This window comes from Nycticebus coucang, chromosome 15, assembly GCF_027406575.1.
Source record: "Nycticebus coucang isolate mNycCou1 chromosome 15, mNycCou1.pri, whole genome shotgun sequence".
NCBI lineage: Eukaryota > Metazoa > Chordata > Mammalia > Primates > Lorisidae > Nycticebus > Nycticebus coucang.
Genome location: NC_069794.1, coordinates 73084640 through 73104895, shown reverse-complemented (window position 1 = coordinate 73104895; position 20256 = coordinate 73084640). Strand labels below are relative to the sequence as shown.

The following is a 20256-nucleotide window of genomic DNA, read 5'->3' as shown; positions in this document are numbered from 1 at the left end:
AGTTGCCTCTTTCCCAGGCTCCCTCCCCAAAAGTATAATCACTTAATAGAAAAGGAGAAAATACTGATCATACGACACTCAACTTTTAAAATACCTTTTTTTTCTAAATTGCACAGAAAAATCCTCAAAGGCCTTAGCTACATTTTCTAATCTGTTTTGGTGACTGGTTTAGTTAGGTGTCAAATCAAGAAGGGGGACAGAATTCCTGGGGCCCTTTGCTCTGTTCCCTACCCATTGCCACGTGATAATAGGGGTCTCTCCCTATGATACCTCGAGGTCGACAGCCACGTGTGTGCTGGGAAGAATACGACTTCAGTAAGGTAGGAGGGCTTTGTGATCGTTTTATGGCTGATTCCTGCACACAAGAATTGAGATAGGTTATTTTCTGGAGCTTAAATTCGGAGGGTCCTCCGATTCCCAGGTTCATTTCTCTCTTTTTTCCTTGGTTAGGTATGTGGTAGAATAAACTGTAAAGACTCTTTTTTTGATATTGTGAAGTACATATAATTGACTAGCAGAATTTTTGTAGTTTCTCCCACAGAAGGATAAGTTTACTTTGTAGACGCCTAACCTAATGTTTACAAAGAGGCTCTGAAAGTTTCAACAAATATTTATTGAGTTGCTGTTAGGTGCCAGACACTGTGCTGTAGCTCAGGGTGACTAGGACAGGTCCTGTTTTTAAGAAGTTTATGATCTAGTGGGGGGTGCATCAGTCATGCAAAGACGTATCTTTGTGTAATGTGCTGTGTGTTGGATGAATTGGTGTACCGTGTCATGGTCTAATACAGCTGTTGTCAATGTCAGGAAGCCAATGGGAGAATTTTCACTGAGAGTGACATTTCCTGTACTGAAGCTCACGTGCAGGTTCAATTTGTATGTACTAAAGGCCAGGAGCTAACCAGGATCCCTGTGAGGTGTCAGACACTGTCACAGGAATAGTGTTATTTAATCCTCACCACAACCTTTCAGAAGTGCTGTTACTGTTGTTCCCATTTAACACATGAAAAACCTAAGGCAGTGTTGTGCCCAGGAAACTCTAGGATAATTGTGAATTTTCCTGGATCAAATAATGCAATAAAACTTCCATTGCCTACCGCTTCCTTAAGTTGACCTAATTTTCATTGACCAGACATGCAGCACATGTGTGTATCAATCAGTACAGTAGGCTTAGTTCCTTATGCTGACCACCTCTGTACGTTGACCAGTTTGTTGCAGTCCCTTGGGAGGTCAACTTATAGAGGTTCTGCTGTGCTTTGGAAATTTTTAAGTAATTAAATTATTAAAAGCATTGTTTTTGTTTTTTTGTTTTAGACAGAGGCTTGTTTATTTTAGTAAAATACGTAAAACACGAAGTTTACCATTTAAACCATTTTAGGGGTATAATTCAGTGGCGTTAAGTTCACAACTTTCACATTGTTGTGTCATCATGGCCATCGTCCTTATCTGGAACTGCCCATCCTCCCTGACTTTCTGTCCCCACTAAACAGTCACTCTCCATTTCTCTTCCTCTCTCCAGCCCCTAGAAACCACCATCCTTCTGTCTGTGTGAGTTTGACGACTCTAGGTACCTCATGTCAGTGGAATCATACAATATTTGTCCTTTGTGTCTGGCTTCTCTCACTTAGTATAATGTCCTTAAGATTCATCCATATTCAGTATGTCTCTGAATTTCTTTTCTTTTTAAGGCTGAATAATAGTCTGTTGTATGCATATACTACATTTTGTCCATCAGTGGACATTGGGTTATTTCTCCCTGTCAGCTATTGTGAATAATGCTGCAGTGAATACGCAGTACAAATATCTGTTTCAGTCTTTGCTTTCACATCTTTTGGATACGTGCCTAAAAGTGGAATCACTGTTGAATGCAGTAGTTCAGTGTTTAACTTGGTGCAGAGCCACTGTACTGTTTTCCACAGAGCCTGTTGTAGTTCACATGCCCCCCAACAGTACACGGGGCTTCCAGCTTCTCTATACCTTCACTGATTTTCTGTTTTCTTGATAATTGGCTTCCTAACGGATGTGAGATAGAAAGCATTGTGTTTTATAAAGACAGATCTTAGGAAAAGAATATAAAATGTATGGGACATGTAAAGTTAAACCGTGGAAATTTAAAGAAGTTTCCTGCTTTCAGTAACGTACTCTGTCCATTTGATTGCCCAAGGTGTGAACTGGCCCTCCCAAGCCAGCTGGGAGATGGGGTTGCGGTGGGTGAAGGACACAGATGCTGTGGCCAGACCTCTGGGTACCTGGTGCACATTGCTGCCTCTTTGATGTTCTGCTGTGTGACTTTAGGCCCTCACCTCAGATTTTTGCAACTGTGAAATGGGCGTGGCAACAGGGTAGTTGTGAGTGTTGAGAATACCTGGCTTGTCTAGAGTGATTTAGAGGTGAAGTTTGAGCAGCACTGGCTGCTGTGAGCTGCTGAAGAGCTTTCAACAGGGATGACAAGCCTTGTTCTTGTCAAAATTGGCTCCCGTTTTTGAGACTGAAATTCATTGTCAGTAGCCTGGAGGAAGGCAATTACTGTCAGGTGGGGCTCAGAGTTACTGAAGGTTCAGAGGACTTGGTGGCTTCCCAGAATAATGATGCGGGGGAGCAGCTTTATTCCAGCAAGTCCCCGTAATGGCAGATTCGCCTGTGCTCTGTAGTCCTGTTGGGTAGATGCACAGTGGTTCCTATTCCAGATTGCACTGCTGTGGAATAAAATACAGAATATAGATTGTGCCTGAGGAATATCGAAGTTAAAGAGTCTAATTCATAGTCTCCCTGTGGAACAGCCTCCCAAGGAGTGAATATGGCAGCATCTGAGCTCTCAGCTCATTGCGCAGAGAGGGAGACTTTCCAGATTGATCTTTAGCTACAAATGGGTAAAACCCTCTATACCTATTTGGGGTCCACAGGCCCCCAAATGTTCTCAGTTCATGGCACCCTTGGGTCTCAGTAAGGCCTTTACAGAGCCCTTAGGCCAAAAGAAACATCTATTCATTAAGCAGGGTTTTTTTTTTTTTTTTCTTGTTGTTTGTTTGTCAGGCCCAGGTGAGGCTCGAACTCGCAGCCCCTGGTATGTGGGGCTGGCACGCTAACCACTGGATTATGGCTATTAAGCAGTTTTAATCAGCTGTCTGAAAGATGTTTCTATGTCAACTTAAGAAAGTTAAGAAGTGCTTCTACTTCTTCAGAAAGTTCGTTCTTTCTTTTTTTTTTTTTTTTGAGACAGTCTCACTATGTTGCCCTCAGTAAAATGCTGTGGCATCACAGCTCACTGCAACCTTCAACTCTTGTGCTTAAGCGATTCGCTTGCCTCAGCCTCCCAAGTAGCTGGCACTACAGGTGCCCGCTACAGCGCCCCGCTATTTTTTGTTGTTTAGCAGGCCTGGGCTAGGTTTGAACCCACCTGCCTCAGTGTATGTGGCTAGCACCCTAACCACTGAGCTATGGGTGCTGAGCCTTCAGAAATTTTTATAACTTGGTTTAATTTGAAGTTCAGTGAGAACTTCAAGAGGTGAATAACTGTAGTCACTTCGTTAGTGAAGACTGGATGTTGATGGTTTTCTTTCATAACCTGAAATTTTCATATAACCAAAATTATGTGAAAAACACAAACCTGAGCAGTGCCTATGGCTCAGTGGGTAGGGCGTCGGCCCCATATACTGAGGGTGGTGGGTTTGAACCCGATCTCTGCCAAACTGCAACAAAAAATAGCCGGGCATTGTGGCAGGTGCCTGTAGTCCCTGCTGAGGCAAGAGGATCACCTAAGCCCAAGAGTTGGAGATTGCTGTGAGCCGTGATGCCATGGCACTCTACCAAGGGCAACAAAGAAAAAAAAAAGAAAGAAAAAACTCTGTCTCAAAAAAAAAAAAAAAAGAAAGAAAGAAAAACACAAACCTGCTGGAAAATGGTTTTCATTAACTATGCTTCTGTTGTTTTCTAGACAAGATTCCAATCTCCAGGAGAACAGGCTGGGTAAGTCATGGCTTCTGGGTCCCTGGCAGCACTGGTCCCTCAGTATAGATGCTGAGATCGTTGTAAGAGGTGCAGACAGAGACATTGCTAGCCTCTGGGTTAGGTGATTAAAACCTGTACTTAGGAACAAGCCATTTTAGGAATTCAACTTGAATTTGTGTATGTTTTCTAGGATATTAAGAGTAGATATTTTTGAGGTCCCATCCCCATTTCTCTTTTAAACCTCAGGCTTTTCATTGTCTCAGGCAAGCAGAGATGTAAGCCTTTAACTTCATTTCATGTTTAATTTTAAAAGATCAGTGTTTTCTTTTATTTTTTGCAGTGTTTGGTCTGGGCCGGGTTTGAACCTGTCACCTCCAGTATATGGGGCTAGCGCCCTACTCCTTTGAGCCACAAGCACTGCCCTCAATGTTTTCTTAAAGCTAGATTGTCATACTTAACATACGGGGTAGGGGAATTAGAAATGAAAAGACAGTTCTTGCCAAAGGTTATTTGCTGAAATAAAAGAGGCCATCTGGTAGGAGGTGACGGCATCAGTACCATGTTTTTGGTGCTCTCAGAGCACACCTGAAGAACAGGTACAAAAAAGGTGTGAACAGGAATGGCGACTCTCCCAGTCTCTGTTCACTGGCCAGATCTACCCTGTGTGGCCCTTTTCACTGGGGTTCGTTCTTCTAGGCTGCTCATCTCTGCTTGTCCTATCACAGGTGTTTCTCAGGCCATTGCATTGGCCTGCTCCTCTGGTTCTGATTACCTTATTAGTTGACCAGTAACCTTGGATATGCATCTTGGGCCCAGACCTCCGGTTGACTCCAGGCCCAGGGATATCTGCAGCTGTTTCCTGGATGTGTCTACTTGCATGTTGCAAAGTCTCTCTTTCTCGCACCCCTGCCCCCATTTCTCCCCTCTCTCCCCCTCTCTTTTGTGTGTGTGTGTATATATATATATATATGCATGTGATATATTCTCAAAGTTCTTTCTTTTTTTCCTTAACTTTATTGAGCTGTAACTGACAAATACAAATTGCATATATTCAAGGTGTGCACATGAAGTGATTGCCACTGTCAAGCTAATTAACACGTCAGTCACCTCACATAGATAATTGTTTTTGAGTATGTGGTAAGAACATTTAAGATCTCTTTTGGCAAATTTCAAGTGTACAGTACAGTGTTATTAACTATCATCACCATGCTGTATATTACAGAACTTACTTATATTAGAACTGAAATTTTGGACCCTTTGACCAACATCTCCCCATTTCCATTGCTCATTATTGCATCTACCATTATACCACTGTTTTTAGATTCTCCATATAAATGAGATCATACAGTAATTTTCTTTATCTGGTTTATTTCATTTAGCATAATGTCCTCTGTCTGCTGCCATGTTGTCACAAATGCAGGATTTCCTTCTCTTTTTTGTGGCTGAATAATATTCCGTGAAGTACATTGCCACATTTTCTTTATCCATTCATCTGTCCATGCTGACGCTGATTCTACTTCTTGGCTACCGTGAGTAATGCTGCGGTAAACATGGAGGTGTGGACGTCTCTTCAAGATAATAATTTAATTTCTTTTGGATATATACTGCAGAGGGGGATTGTTAGATCATATGGTCATTCTATTTTTAATTTTTTGAGGAACCTCCATATTGTTTTCAGGAATAGCTGTACCAATATCAATCCCACCAGCAGGGCGTCCTCTTCTCCATCCCTCGTCACGGCTTTTCATCTTTGGTCTTTTTGGTAATAGCCATCTGACGGGTAGGGCGTAACATCTCCGTGTGGTTTTGATTAGCGTTTTGTTGATGATTTATGATATTAGTACATTTTAGTATACCTGTTGGCCATTTGTATGACTTTGGAAAAATCTTTGTTCCGTTCTCTTGCACATTTGCTAATTGGGTTATTTGAGTTTTGGTTTTATGGGTGGGAAGGTTGTTTTGTTTTTGCTGAAGACTTGAGTTCCTTACACATTTTAAATATTAGCCACCTATTGGAGTAGGTTTCCTTTTCATTTTGTAGATTGTTTCCTTTGTGGTGCTTTTAGTTTGATACAGTCCCACTTGTTTATTTTCACTTTTATTGCCTCTGCTTTTGGTGTAACATTGAAAAAACTCACTGCCAAGACCAATGTCAAGGAGATTTTCCCATCTCTTTTTTCCTAGGATTTTTAAGGTTCCAGGTCTTACATTTAATTCTTTAATCCATTTTGAGTTGTTTTGTGTGTGGTGGGAGGTAAGGCTCCTGTCATTTTTTCGAGTATAGATGTCCAGTCTTCCCGCCAACCTTTACCACAAGACTGTCCTTCCCCCCATTCTTGCCACCTCTGTAGGAGATTCGTTGACGGAATCTGAATCTGCATGGCTGTATTTCTGGGCTCCCTATTCTGTTCTACATTAAAAAAAAATTTTTTTTTGAGGTAAAATACATATTTGTAATTTGGATCTTTGCCACTTTTAAGTGTACAGATCAGTGGTAATAAATATGTTTATATTCTCTTTTTTCCCTTCCTTTCCTCCTCTCCCCTTCCTGACCTCTGGTAACCCCCAATCTAGTTTCTGTTTTCATGGAATCAACTTTTTAAAGGCCTGGAATATGAGTAAGAACATGTCGTGTCTATCTTTCTGTGCCTGCCTTATTTTATTAAATATACTGGCTCTATTCTGTCCAAGCTGTTGCAAATTTTAGGATTTTACCATTTTATGGCTGAATAATACTACATATTCCATTGTGTATACATACCACATTTTCTTTATCCATTCACTGTTGGTAGGTACTTAGGTTGATTCCATATTTTGACTATTGGGAGTAGTGCTGTAGTGCAGATACATCTTTGATATAGTGATTTCCTTCCCTTTGGATATATATACCCAATAGTGGGATTGCTGGATGATACGGAAGTTCTAGTTTCAGTTTGTTGAAGAACCTCTGTACTGTTCTTCCACTAAGTTGCATTCTCACCAACAGTGTTCTCTACATCCTTGCCAGCATCTGTTACTAACTTTTTGATACAAGCCTTTTCTTTTCTTTTTTTTGAGACAGTGTCTCACTTTGTTGCCCTCAGTAGAGTGCTATAGTGTCATAGCTCACAGCAACCTCAAACTCTTGGTTTTAAGCCATTCTCTTGCCTCAGCCTCCCAAGTAGCTGGGACTAGAGGCACTTGTTACAACACCGGGCTATTTTTAGAGGAGGGGTCTCACTCTGGCTCAGGCTGTTCTTCAACTCGTGAACTCAGTGTTCCTCCCACCTCGACCTTCCAAAGTGCTGGGATTATAAGGCCTTTTTAAAAAACGTTACTGTGCAACATAAGATAAAAGCCATCTTTTTTTTTTTGGGGGGGGGGATTCATTGAGGGTACAATAAGCCAGGTTACACTGATTGAAATTGTTAGGTAAAGTCCCTCTTGCAATCATGTCTTGCCCCCATAAAGTATGACACACACCAAGGCCCCACCCCCTCCCTCCGTCCCTCTTTCTGCTCCCCCCCATAACCTTAATTGTCATCAATTGTCCTCATATCAAAATTGAGTACATAGGATTCATCCTTCTCCATTCTTGTGATGCTTTACTAAGAATAATGTCTTCCACTTCCATCCAGGTTAATACGTAAAGTCTCCATTTTTTTTAATGGCTGAATAGTATTCCATGGTATATATATACCACAGCTTGTTAATCCATTCCTGGGTTGATGGGCATTTAGGCTGTTTCCACATTTTGGCGATTGTAAATTGAGCTGCAATAAACAGTCTAGTACAAGTGTCCTTATGATAAAAGGATTTTTTTCCTTCTGGGTAGATGCCCAGTAATGGGATTGCAGGATCAAATGGGAGGTCTAGCTTGAGTGCTTTGAGGTTTCTCCATACTTCCTTCCAGAAAGGTTGTACTAGTTTGCAGTCCCACCAGCAGTGTAAAAGTGCCTGGGGAAAGACTTCATGAAGAAGACTGCCATGGCAATTGCAACAACAACAAAAATAAACAAATGGGACTTCATTAAACTGAAAAGCTTCTGTACAGCTAAGGAGACAATAACCAAAGCAAAGAGACAACCTACACAATGGGAAAGGATATTTGCATATTTTCAATCAGACAAAAGCTTGATAACTAGGATCTATAGAGAACTCAAATTAATCCACATGAAAAAAGCCAACAATCCCATATATCAATGGGCAAGAGACATGAATAGAACTTTCTCTAAAGATGACAGACGAATGGCTAACAAACACATGAAAAAATGTTCATCATCTCTATATATTAGAGAAATGCAAATCAGAACAACCCTGAGCTACCATCTAACCCCAGTGAGAATGGCCCACATCACAAAATCTCAAAACTGCAGATGCTGGCGTGGATGTGGATAAAAGCCATCTTAACAGTGATGAGATGATCATCATATTATGGTTTTTTTTGCATTTCTTTGATTAGTGACGTGAAACATTTTTTCATACATCTGTTAGCCATTTGTATGTCTTCTTTTGAGAAATGTCTTTTCAGATATTTTGTCTATTTCTTTTTTTTTTTTTGAGACAGACTCTCAGCATGTTGCCCTGGGTAGAGTGGCGTAGTGTCACAGCTCATAGCAACCTCCAACTCTTGGTCTTAAGCAATTCTCTTGCTGCCGCCTCCCAAGTAGCTGGGACTACAGGTTCCACCATAACGCCCAGCTATTTTTTTCTTCTTGTTGTTGTAGTTGTCGTTGTTTGGCAGGCCCGGGCTGGGTTTGAACCCACCAGCCCCAGTACATGTGGCTGGCTCCCTAGCTGCTGAGCTATAGGTACCTAGCCTATTTTGTCTTTTTCTTAACCAGATCTATTATTATTATTATTTTGCAGCTTTTGGCTGGGGCTGGATTTGAACCTACCACCTCCAGCATGTGGGGCTGGCGCCCTACCCCTTTGAGCCACAGGCGCCACCCTATTATTATTATTATTATTATTAGATACAGTTTCACTTTGTTACTCCAGGGTAGGTTGTTGTGGTATCATTCTATCTCAAACTCCTGGGCTCAGGCAATCCTACTGCCTTAGCCTCCTGAGTAGCTGGGACTATGGGTGCCCACCACAACACCCGCTAATGTTTCTATTTTAGTAGAGATGGTGCTCAGGCTGGTCTTGAACTCCTGAGTTCAAGCAGTTCACCTGCCTCAGCCTCCCAGAGTACTAGGATTATAGGCATGAGCCACTGTGCCTGGCCCAGATCCTTTTTTTTGTTTGTATTTGGCTATTGAGTTGTTTGAGCTCCTTATACATCCTGGTTATTAATCCCTTTCAGATGGGTAGTTTGCAGATATTTTTTTCCCATTCTGTGGGTTGTTTATTCGTTTTTCCCATTCTGTTGGTTGTTTCCTTTATTGCACAGAGCTTTTTAGCTTGATATAATTTCAGTTGTCTATTTTTGCTTTGATCACCTGGTATTTTACATAAAAAAGTCCTTACCCAGACCAAGTCCTGGAGCATTTTCCCAATGTTTTCTTCTAGTAGTTTCATAGTTTCACGTCTTAAATTTAAGTCTTCAATTCATTTTAATATGATTTTTGTATATGGAGAAACATAGGAATCTAGTTTCATTCTTTTGCATATAGTTTTCTACTTCTCCCTGTACCGTTTATGAAAAAGACTCTCCTTTCCTCACAGGAAGTCAAAGATGGGCTAGCTATAAATGTGTGGGTTTGTACCTGAGTTCCCTGTTCCATTTTGTTGGTCCATGTGTCTTTATTGCCAGCACCATGTGGTTTTTGTTATTACAGCTAAGTAATACATTTTGAAGGTAGGTAGTATGATGCCTCCAGCTTTGTTCTTTTCACTCCGGATTGTTTTGGCTATTTAGGATCTTTGTGGTTTTAAAAAAATTTTAGGGCTTTTTTTTTTTGCTATTTGTATGAAGAATGTCATGGGTATTTTGGTAGGGATTGCATTGCATCTGTAGATTGCTTTTGGTAGCATGGGTATATTTTAATATTAATTCTTCCAATCCATGAACATAGGATATCCTTCCACTTATTTGTGGTTTCGTCAATTGTTTTCATTAATGTTCTTAAAATTTCAGCGTATAGGGTGGCGCCTGTGGCTCAGTGAGTAGGGCGCCGGCCCCATATACCGAAGGTGGCAGGTTTGAACCCAGCCCCAGCCAAACTGCAACAAAAAAATAGCCGGACATTGTGGCAGGCACCTGTAGTCCCAGCTACTCGGGATGCTGAGGCAAGAGAATCACCTAAGCCCAAGAGCTGGAGGTTGCTGTGAGCCGTGTGATGCCACGGCACTCTACCAAGGGCAGTAAAGTGTATGTGGCTGGCACCTTAGCTGCTTGAGCCACAGGCGCCAAGCCTGTTGAGAGTTTTTATCATGAAAGGATGTTGAAGTTGTCAAATGTTTTTTTGATTTTTGCATCTATTGAGATGATCATACTATTTTTGCTCTTTATTTTGTTGAGAATTTTACATCTGTGTTCAGTGGGGATGGTGGCCTACAGTTTTCTTCAAAGTGAGTACATTTAAAGCAGAACTTGTCATCTTCGTTCCCCTCTTGCCCACCTCTAAGCCTCTGTAGCTGCATAAGCTATGGCTCCGTTACACATGGCCTGAAGCCTGGAGTCACACTCGTCTTTTCTCTTTCATGTTCACCAAACTGTGTTGATTGTATCCCCATCATGTCTCCCTGTCCTGCAGCCAGCACTCAAGTCCCTGCCACTCTTGTCTTAACCCTGGTAGCTTTGATGGCCTCCGTGCTTTTCTTCATCCTGCTGCCTTTTGCTCTGCATGGGTCACCTGCTGCTAATGCCTCTGATTCAGGATCCCAGGACTCTTAAAATAACCCCAAATCCTTTTCTTCTTTTCTTTTCTTTTCTTTTTTTTTTTAGGCAGAGTCTTACTTTGTTGCCCTGGGTAGCATGCTGTAGCTTCAGCCTAGCTCACGGCAACCTGAAACTCCTGGGTTCACATGATCCTCCTGCCTTAGCCTCCTGAATAGCTGGTACCTACCACAATGCTTGGCTAGTTTATATGTATGTGTGTGTGTATATATATATATATATAAATTATATATTTTATACATATTATATATAATTTATGTATTATTTATTAATTATTTTTTTTTTTTTGAGACAGAGCCTCAAGCTGTCACCCTGGGTAGAGTGCTGTGGCATCACAGCTCACAGCAACCTCCAACTCCTGGGCTTAAGCTATTCTCTTGACTCAGCTTCCTAAGTAGCTGGGACTATTGGCACCCACCATAATGCCCGGCTTTTTTTTTTGGGGGGGTTGTAGTTGTCATTGTTGTTTGGCAGGCCCAGGCTGGATTCTAACCCCTCAGCTCTGGTGTATGTGGCTGGCACCTTAGCCACTTGAGCTACAGGCACCAAGCCTATATATTATTTTATATATAATTTATACAGTTTAATATTTTAATATATTTATATATATAATTTATGTAATTTTATATAGTATATTCTTATATATATGTTATTTATGTGTATTATATATTATATTTATATACTTTTTTTTTTTTTTTGTAGAGACAGAGTTTCACTGTACCGCCCTCGGGTAGAGTGCCGTGGCGTCACACGGCTCACAGCAACCTCTAACTCTTGGGCTTACGCGATTCTCTTGCCTCAGCCTCCCGAGCAGCTGGGACTACAGGCGCCCGCCACAACGCCCGGCTATTATACTATTTTTTTTTAGCAGAGATGAGTTCTTGGTCAGGCTGGTCTTGAACTCCTGAGCTCAAGGGATCCTCCCGCCTCGTCCTCCCAAAAGTACTAGGATTATAGGTATGAACCACCACACCTGGCCATTAATCCTAAATCCTCAACATGGCTTAGTCCTCAAGGCCTAATCTTCAAGGCCTAGGATCCCCTCATTGCCCTCTAGCTAGCTTCTCTGTCTCAGGCTCTTGCTGCCCCCACCGCCCCCATCTCTCTGACATTCTAGCATCATGTCTTTTCTGAAGGAGGCCAGTTCAGGTGTCATAGCACCACTAGGACTTATTTAATCATATCTGTTCCCACTTGGCTGGAGCCCTCTGATGGCCAAGCTGGTCTGCTGTTCACCATTCTCTTAATGGGCCTACCCCAGTTCCACCCACAGAAGGACCACGGAAACACTTGTTGAGTGAGCCAACGAATGCACAAATGTTTGAAAGATGAAGGAAACAAACCACAGGAACCTCATTTAAATGGAAGACCATCATGTTCCTTTCTAATTTACATTTGCTCAAATGATGGCAGTCTTAGGTGACTTTGCAGGCATTGTTACCTGCATAGGACCTGGAAATGCTTATGTAACGGCCCCAGGGGCAACTGAGGTGCAACTGTTGCCCAACCACCTGACGCTGTTGCATCAGGACACTTGGTCTAGGAGGGGCCCTTGGGACTTAAGAGAGTGGATTGCTGTATCAACATAGTTCTGAAATTATGATAAGAAAAGAAATGAACTAGCAGACTTTGGCAGGGTTTTGTTGTTGTTTCGTTGTTTTGGAGGGGGTAAAGCCAGGGTTGATTTTTATTTTTTTTTTTTACTATATATATTTTTTATTTTTTAAAAACTTATTCAAATTTATGTGAGGGTACAATATTTATGTTACATTGTTCTCACTTCCAGGGCAAAGTTCCATTTGTAGAAGAGCCCCTCACCCAGGGGACGTGTTATACACCCTCACAATGTGCACGTTAGGTGAGATGCTGCCTCATGCCCTCCCTCTCTCTGCCATACATCCTCCCCCTCCCGCTTCCCTCTACCCCCAAACTGGACTATAATAGTGTTTTATTGTTCTTAGGAACATACAATTATTTATATATTGATTTCATATTAGTATGGAGTATATTGGATATTCATCATTCCATTCTTGAGATACTTTACTAAGAAGAATGTATTTTAACTCTATCCAAGTAAATGTAAAAGTAGTAAAATCTCCATTGTGGCTGCATAATATTCCATGGTGTACACATACCACAGTTTGTTGAACCATTCATGGGTCGATGGGCACTTAGGTTACTTCCACAACTTGGCAATTATGAATTGAGCCAGGGTTGATTTTTTATTTTTTATTTTTTATTTTTTGGTGCCGAAACCTGGGATCGAACCAGCCAGGGTTGATTTTTAAATGAAACTTGAATATGGTCAAATGGGTCCCATTGAAGCACATGCCGGGCAGGCACTTTGCCAGATACTGAAGATGTGAAAGTTAGGCTGTGCTTGTTGGATGGGTGGTCAGACCTCACAGGCATGCTTCTTTGTAGGTAGGTGCTCTTGCCCAGCCACTACTGTCCCTGAGCCCTGAAGTCACTGCCTCTGGGAGAAATAACATGAGTTAGCAGTGCCCTGAGCGTGAGGCATGTGGCTGGTGGTGAGAGGGGCTACTCCCACTGCAGGGCTGAGGGGTGGTAGAAGGTCACAAGTGGGGGAACTTACAGTGAGTTTGCATCTTTGTGCTGGCCTGTTCATCTTTGTCCCTGTCTCTGCAGCATGGAGGATGGATTCCTGGCTAAGAAGTTGAAGGAAGGTGGTCACAAGGCAGAAGTGACCACTGGTCTTATGGAGTGCTGCAGGCTGATAAGGTGGGAACAGCTCAGACAGGAAGCTCTTGTAGCGAGGAGGGTCAGAGAATGCCAGACTCCGGCACCTGCTGCAGAAGACCTGGAAGGGTCTCACTTGTACTGGAAGGAAGATGATGTTCTTCCTCCCTCATTCTGCTGCCATTGGATGAGCTTCTAAGCTAAAAAAAATCTGGTTCATCATCCTATAGAATTATGAGCATTTGTTGACTTTAGTCTGTTACTAATAAACAATTTTAATATAGCAATCCTATTACTGGTATTTAATTTTTTTTTTTTGTGACAGAGTCTTAAGCTGTCACCCTCGGTAGAGTACTGTGGTGTCACAGCTAAAAGCAACCTCAAACTCTTGGGCTTAAGCAATTCTCTTGCCTCAGCCTCCTAAGTAGCTGGGACTACAGACACCTGCCACAACGCCTGGCTATTTTTATTTTTTTAGTTGTAGTTGTCATTGTTGTTTGACAGGCCTTGCCTGGATTCTAACCCACCAGCTCCTGTGTATGTGGCTAGTGCCCTAACCACTGTGCTACAGGCTTATTATTATTACTACTACTACTAATAATAATTACTTATTATTACTAATAAGCTACAGGCTTATTATTACCCTTATTACTGTTTTTGACATAGTTTATTTACATGATGAAATTAGGTGGGATTGGGGAGATAATATGAGAATCTTATAGAATGTGTCTTAAAGTCTGAACAAACAACTTATATGTTGACATTTAGAATACTGCTTGTTCAAAATTTTAAGATTTCTGATGTTTATATTTCATAGTCAGGGTTAAAAACAAGTCTAAAACATAGAATATCCATATTCTTGGGAAAAAGAGCTAACTTAAAAGTGAAATAATGGCATTTACTATCTGTTTGGTTTCTGAGGAGTTCTTTGGGAAAAACAATCACATTCTCCCACCTCCACATTCAGATATTCCTTTGTTGGGCCCTGACCATGCACAGTGCATGTGACCTCCATGTGGCCTTGACCTTTGAGCTGCAGATGAGTGTTGGGAGGGGTTTGCAGGGGATAGGGGGTGTGATGCTTCCATTTGTGAATCACACAGCAGCCACCTGTACCTGGCGGTACCTTTTCTGCACCTTACAGGCTGCCTAAGTGGAGGTGCACTTTTAATAATCTTAAATCTGTTGCCTTCCCAGCAGTGTGCTTCATTTCTTTTTGATGTGGAAAGTTTGCTGTAGAATCTTTTTCTATTAACAGTGACCTCTACCTATCAACTTTATACTTTACCTAAAGAGGTGCCATGCCATGAGATCATTAAGCATTAATATTTCATTAAGAGTATATTCTTTACAGTGCCCTTTGTCCTCCTCCTAACAGCCCTGTCAACTACTCTCAAATTTAAGGATCCCATTGAGAAAGCTGAGGTCAGAGATCTTTTGTGACTATCCCAAGTCACATAACAAAGCCAGTCAAAGCAAGGAACCACCCTGAAATTCTGAGCCTCAGCTCATGCCTCTTCTTCTTCAGCTGGACCTTGCTCTTGAACTGAGAGGGATGCTCCTAGGTCTTATCAGTCATCAGTGGGTTTCTTTGCATCAAATCTGCAGCTCTCTGCAGCAAATCTGTTCTCTTTATTAATTGCCTGGGGACGCTCAACTTCCATGTGAGGTTGCCCTCATCCCATCTCGGATGCTCCACTTTCCTTTTCTGGGTTCAGTATATTTAAGTGTTAATAATTCATTTAGTTGTTTTGTTTTTTGTGGGTTTTATTTATTTTTATTTTTTATTTTTTTTGGCATCTAGACTGAATTAGTTTTGAACTTCTTGCAAAAGACAGAATATAGTGCTTGTTTTCATTTTAGGCCCTGCCAAACATCTGGCATATTTAAGATACTGTGAAAGGAGTCACAGCAGTGGGGTGTGGTGGCACACTATTCCTGAGTTCCGTGTGTGTTATGTTCCAGCACAGTATCCCTCCAGGACGGACTGGTGCACAGAGTGGGCTGTGCCAGTAAGTGGAGGCAGTAAGTGGAGGTGTGAGCAAGGGACCTTTGCTTGGGAGTGGTAGCTGGTTGCCTCCCGCTTTTTTCCTTTGGTACTGGCATCCTCTCACCTTGCCGTCATGTGTCTCCTTGACGAGGGTGTTTATATACCAAGAGGCGTGACGGGCTCACAGGGAAGGAAACCACATCCATATATCAGTTTAATTATAAAAAGTTTAAATTAGGAGGTAGAAGGCATTTCAGCAACCACTTTAATGTGTCTAATTTAAGAATATGAGATATATATTTTATGCAAAAATGAAAAACTTGAGCACAAAAATAAATGCTGGGAAAATACAACACAAATAAATGCTCTTACACACAGTTATTAAGTATGTCCAATTAACCACTTGATATAAGAGTTGTGCTGTTCGTTTTAGGTGGGTGTCTGTGCTGACGGCACTATGGGAGTGTCGTAGCTCATGAACCCCATGACGCATGGCTTCAGTCTGCCTTCAGCAAGCAGAGACCTTGTTTTTGCTCCAGTGACCTTCAAAGTGCCTTTAAGATTAGGGCCATCCATCTGGAAAACTTACGTTGCTCTGAATGGCAAATGAGGGCGAGGCACGGTCTCTGTGGTGACATCAGTTTTGGCTTTGGTTGCAGGCATTAGTAATCCTACCCATGAAGTTTGGTAGTTACTGCAGAAGTCTCATTTACCACGAGAAACAGGGTGGACAGAGATGAACTGTAAGGAGTCAGGACACATGGCCATTTTCAGAGCTGTGGAGGGGCAGAGGCCTCTTGAAGCATTCCACATTTGTCCTGAGATATAGGGGAAGAGGGGCTCAGAGTCTGTCACTCTTTGGGCAGGGACTGGAGGAGGATGCCCAGACCTTACCTGCCCTTGTATTGCTGGCCACACCTGCCTGACCCTCAACAGATTTTCCTCTCTAGTCTAAGGCTCACCTTTGTAAATCTTTGTTTTCTCCACCTATCACCCTGGAGCAGTGGTTCTCAACCTGTGGGTCCTGACCCATAGGAACTATATTAAAGGGTTGCCGCATTTGGAAGTTTGAGAACTACTGCCCTAGAGGATGAACAAAGCAACATGCATTCCCATCTGAGAAACACTGTTCTCACCCACAGGAATGTGGTTTAGCCCAGTAACTCCCATAAGACAAGCCAAGGCAATCACATGCTTGTATGAAATTGACCCTTTGCCAGAGATACAATTATTCAATCTTCTCCACTAGGATTCTGCATATACTCTCAATTCACAAACATCAACATAAATGGTTGAATATTACATGCAGCCCAAGCTGCTGGCACCCTACACCCCTTGCACAGAGAGGTGCTGAGGACACCAGGTATGTGGGTGAGGGGCCTTCTTCCCTTTGCTAGGAAGGAGAGGGACTGTGTCTAGTGGTAGGATTGGGAGTAGCGATGACAACTCCTCCCTGGAATTAGAACCCAGGATGGAGCCTATAGAAATGTTGTAAATTGTGGCTAAATTCAATGGCAGCTGTATTATAATTTGGTGTGCTGATCTAAAAAGAGAATATTTAGATCCTTCCTGTGGGGAAGCATATTGCTTGTGTAAGTAACCCTTTAAACTACAACCCATTTATAAAATGTGGGACACTGGAATTCTCAGCATCTGGTCAGACCTCTGATTTCAGCAAGATTCCAGGAAAGACAAGGGAATGAAAGAAGGGACCTACCGTGAAAAGGAGACAGTAATGCTACCTGTCAGGCATGTGAGAAAGACTTGTCACCAGGGGTTATATTTTAGGGAAAAAATACAACTTTATAGAAGAAATATTTTTCTGATAATCACAGGGACCTTAGGTGGTAACTCTTTGAACACTTTTTTTTTTTTTTTTTTTGAGGCAGGCTTTCACTCTATTGCCCAGACTAGAGTGCAGTGGCATCATCATAGTTCACTGCAACCTTAAACTCCTGGCTCAAGCAACCCTCATGCCTCAGCCTCCCAGGTAGCTGGGAAGGGACCCTGGCTTCGGTGACACAGCTTTATGTGGTTTGAGAAGGACACTGGCAGCAGAAGGCGGGGTGTGCTGGAGGTGGGGCAGACTGGAAAGCCGGAGACTCCTGGGAGGCCGGGGCATTTGTCCAAGTGAAGGTAATACAGGTGGGAAGGAGACGCAGGCTGCCCTCACTGACAAAGGATGAGGGAGATATGTGGTAGAACCAGCTAGGATGACAGGTGAGGTTTGTAGGGACAGAAAGAGGCCAAACCAGGAAGTGGCAGCCCTGGGACTAGAAGCCCACTCACTGATCCTGGACTCCCACCCTGTGCGTCCGTCCACTACTGGCAGCAGCCGTAAAGCACTCAGCCTGGCTTGGCCCAGGTGCTCATCTTCACCGTGAGAGGCTGTGCGTTCCCGAGGGCACCGACTCTCCTTCTGTGATTCGAGGAGCCACACTTTCACTCCTGGAGTGTTTCAGCTTCAGTGTGTTTTCTTGTAGTCTCACATTTTCTGTAGTTCACATTACACAAATCTTGCTTGTTTGTACATTTAATCTGGTGCAGATTCCTAGCTTTCAAATTCAAATTCCTATTTAAAAATTACTAGTCAGAGTTGTTTTTAGAGAATTCTCTTTACAACTAAATGTCCTATTCTAACCATTCATGCACCCCAGAATCTGGCTTGTAGACAATGAATTTCACAACATTCTCATTAAAATTCTTTCTTGTAGTTCTGTTCATAAATATCTCTGGCAAAGTTCCCACAATGTATAAGACTTGCTACAAAACCACAAATTGAATTGCAACCCTTAGTTAGTTAATAGAGGTCAAAGTATTAGCTGTAAGTAATGCAACTTGATATGTTACCCAGAAATTCCAGGAAAAGCTTTTTTTCTGTGATTTTTCAGTTTCATTCTTAGCAGCACACAACAATCACGTTGTTCAGCTCATGAGCAAAATAGTAAGGCATTAATCTCTGAAAAATTATGTTCCTCCAATTAGCAACTCAGATTTTCCATATGTATTTTATGGAATCTGAATCCTCATTCTTAAATAAGTTTCAAGCAAATACTTAAAGAGGTTGTAGTGTTACAAAACTAAACATCTTTACAAAAATATAGTGGTACGTGATGTGTCATTATCTGAAGTGAACTTAATCTAAATTTGCAAAAGCACACAGTTCTTGCCTTCAGAGGGTATACGGTCTTGTTTGAAGCCAGCATATACAACTATCGTTACATTTCTTCTTGGTAAAACAATTTGGTGCGATGCTTGAAGGCCTCTGGAAACCCAGAGCAAGGGAATGCATTTATTCCAGAGGGTTCAGGAAGAAATTCTCAGAGAATGTGACACCTGCAGCTGGTCTCAAAGGATGAGAAGGTGTTAGACTAAGGAAATGCAGACTTTTCTCAACCCATTTCCCCTTTGCTCTACCTCTTCATTACATTAAGCCATCCTTCCAACTGTATTGTTCTAGTAATACTTACTGTAGGATGATCAGTTATCCCAGTTTGCTAAGAACATTCCTGTTTCAACCTTGAAAGTTCCACATTCTGAGATACTGTACCCTCAGCTTCAGGGTCAACCCAGACAACTGATCACCCTTATTTATTGCCCTCCAGTTATACTTGTTCACGACTCCCTTTCTTTGCTTATGATAGCTTCTCATCTAGACCAGCTATTACTTCCAGGTTAGTATAGTGGTGAGTGAAAGTGGGGAAAAAAGTAACCTAAAAAAATTGAAAATAGAGGAGAAAAAGGAAAATAGAATGGGCAGTCTTCTTGTCACTGCTTTGAATTCATTCTGGGCCTGCACAGATCCTGGCACCCAGTAAAGGCTCATGAATTGATTAGGCCTGTGGTCCCCCAACCCCTGGACTTGGACTCGTACTGGTCAGTGGTCTGTTAGATTCTCATAGAAGCTCAAACCCCACTGTAAACTACACACTCCAGGGATTTAGGTTGAGTGAGTGCTCCCCATTGGAACCTAATACCTCATGATATCTGAAGTGGAGCTGAGACAGCGATGTCCCTCTAGTTGCAGTAGAACAAGCTCAGGGCTTCTACTCATTCTGCAATATGGTACTTGTATAATTAGTTCACATATATAACACATATTACAGTGTAATAAATAAAAGAAATGTAATTCACTTGACTCATCCAGAAATCATCCCATCCCCTACCCCCCAGTCTGGGCAAAAATTGTCTTTCGTAAAACTGGTCCCTGGTGCCCAAAAGTTTGGAGATGGTTGCATTAGGTGGTCAGTAAGATACAAAAAATGTCAGTACCTCTTACTCTAAGAACAGCACTGAAGCACAGTGACTACTGAAATGACCACTCAAGATCCATATGATAGCACTAAGATTAGAATTTAGACCATTCTTCATTAGAATTTAGACCATTCTTCAACTACCCAATATTAAATCAGGTGTTTCCCTGCACCCCTTGGGGCCTTAAAACTGGGTCCCAGTAACTAACTCCTTAGTTATAAAAGGTGTCATAGCACCCTCTAGTTGTGTCACTAAGCTGCCTCTGTCCAAGGCAGGTCAGGGGGACGACCACGCCTTCTCTCCTGTATCCAGTGGGAGTCATGGTAAGATCATCATTAGTGTGCAGGCAGTGCCTGTGAACCAGACTTGACTCTTTGATTAAACTCTTTCATTTCAGGATTCTGACATGCTGATAGGTGAGGGTAGACAGGTGATGCCAAATGTTGGACTTATTTTGGAACTGGTTACAGGCTTCTCATCTGCTTCTGTGGCTCATTCACATGTGACCATGACTGCTCAGGCCCCTAGTGTCTCCAGTGGAGCA

At 42.1% G+C, this 20256-nt stretch overlaps 1 protein-coding gene across 12 annotated transcripts in view; it reads left to right on the top strand.

Moving 5' to 3' along the window:
• SPATA13 (spermatogenesis associated 13) overlaps positions 1–20256 on the top strand; it is a 155524-nt gene that overhangs the window by 64101 nt on the left and 71167 nt on the right. For 3 of the 12 annotated variants that reach the window (XM_053563196.1, XM_053563195.1, XM_053563184.1), the window contains exons 3-5: positions 11471–11725; positions 12555–12626; positions 13418–13510. The exons of 2 other annotated variants lie outside the window; for them this stretch is intronic. The gene's annotated coding sequence lies outside the window, so the exon portion shown is untranslated. Of the gene's footprint in view, positions 1–3526; positions 3964–10816; positions 10961–11470; positions 11726–12554; positions 12627–13417; positions 13511–20256 lie in introns of those variants that run through there. 7 more of the 12 variants (XM_053563186.1, XM_053563187.1, XM_053563188.1 and 4 more) reach the window with 7 other exon arrangements.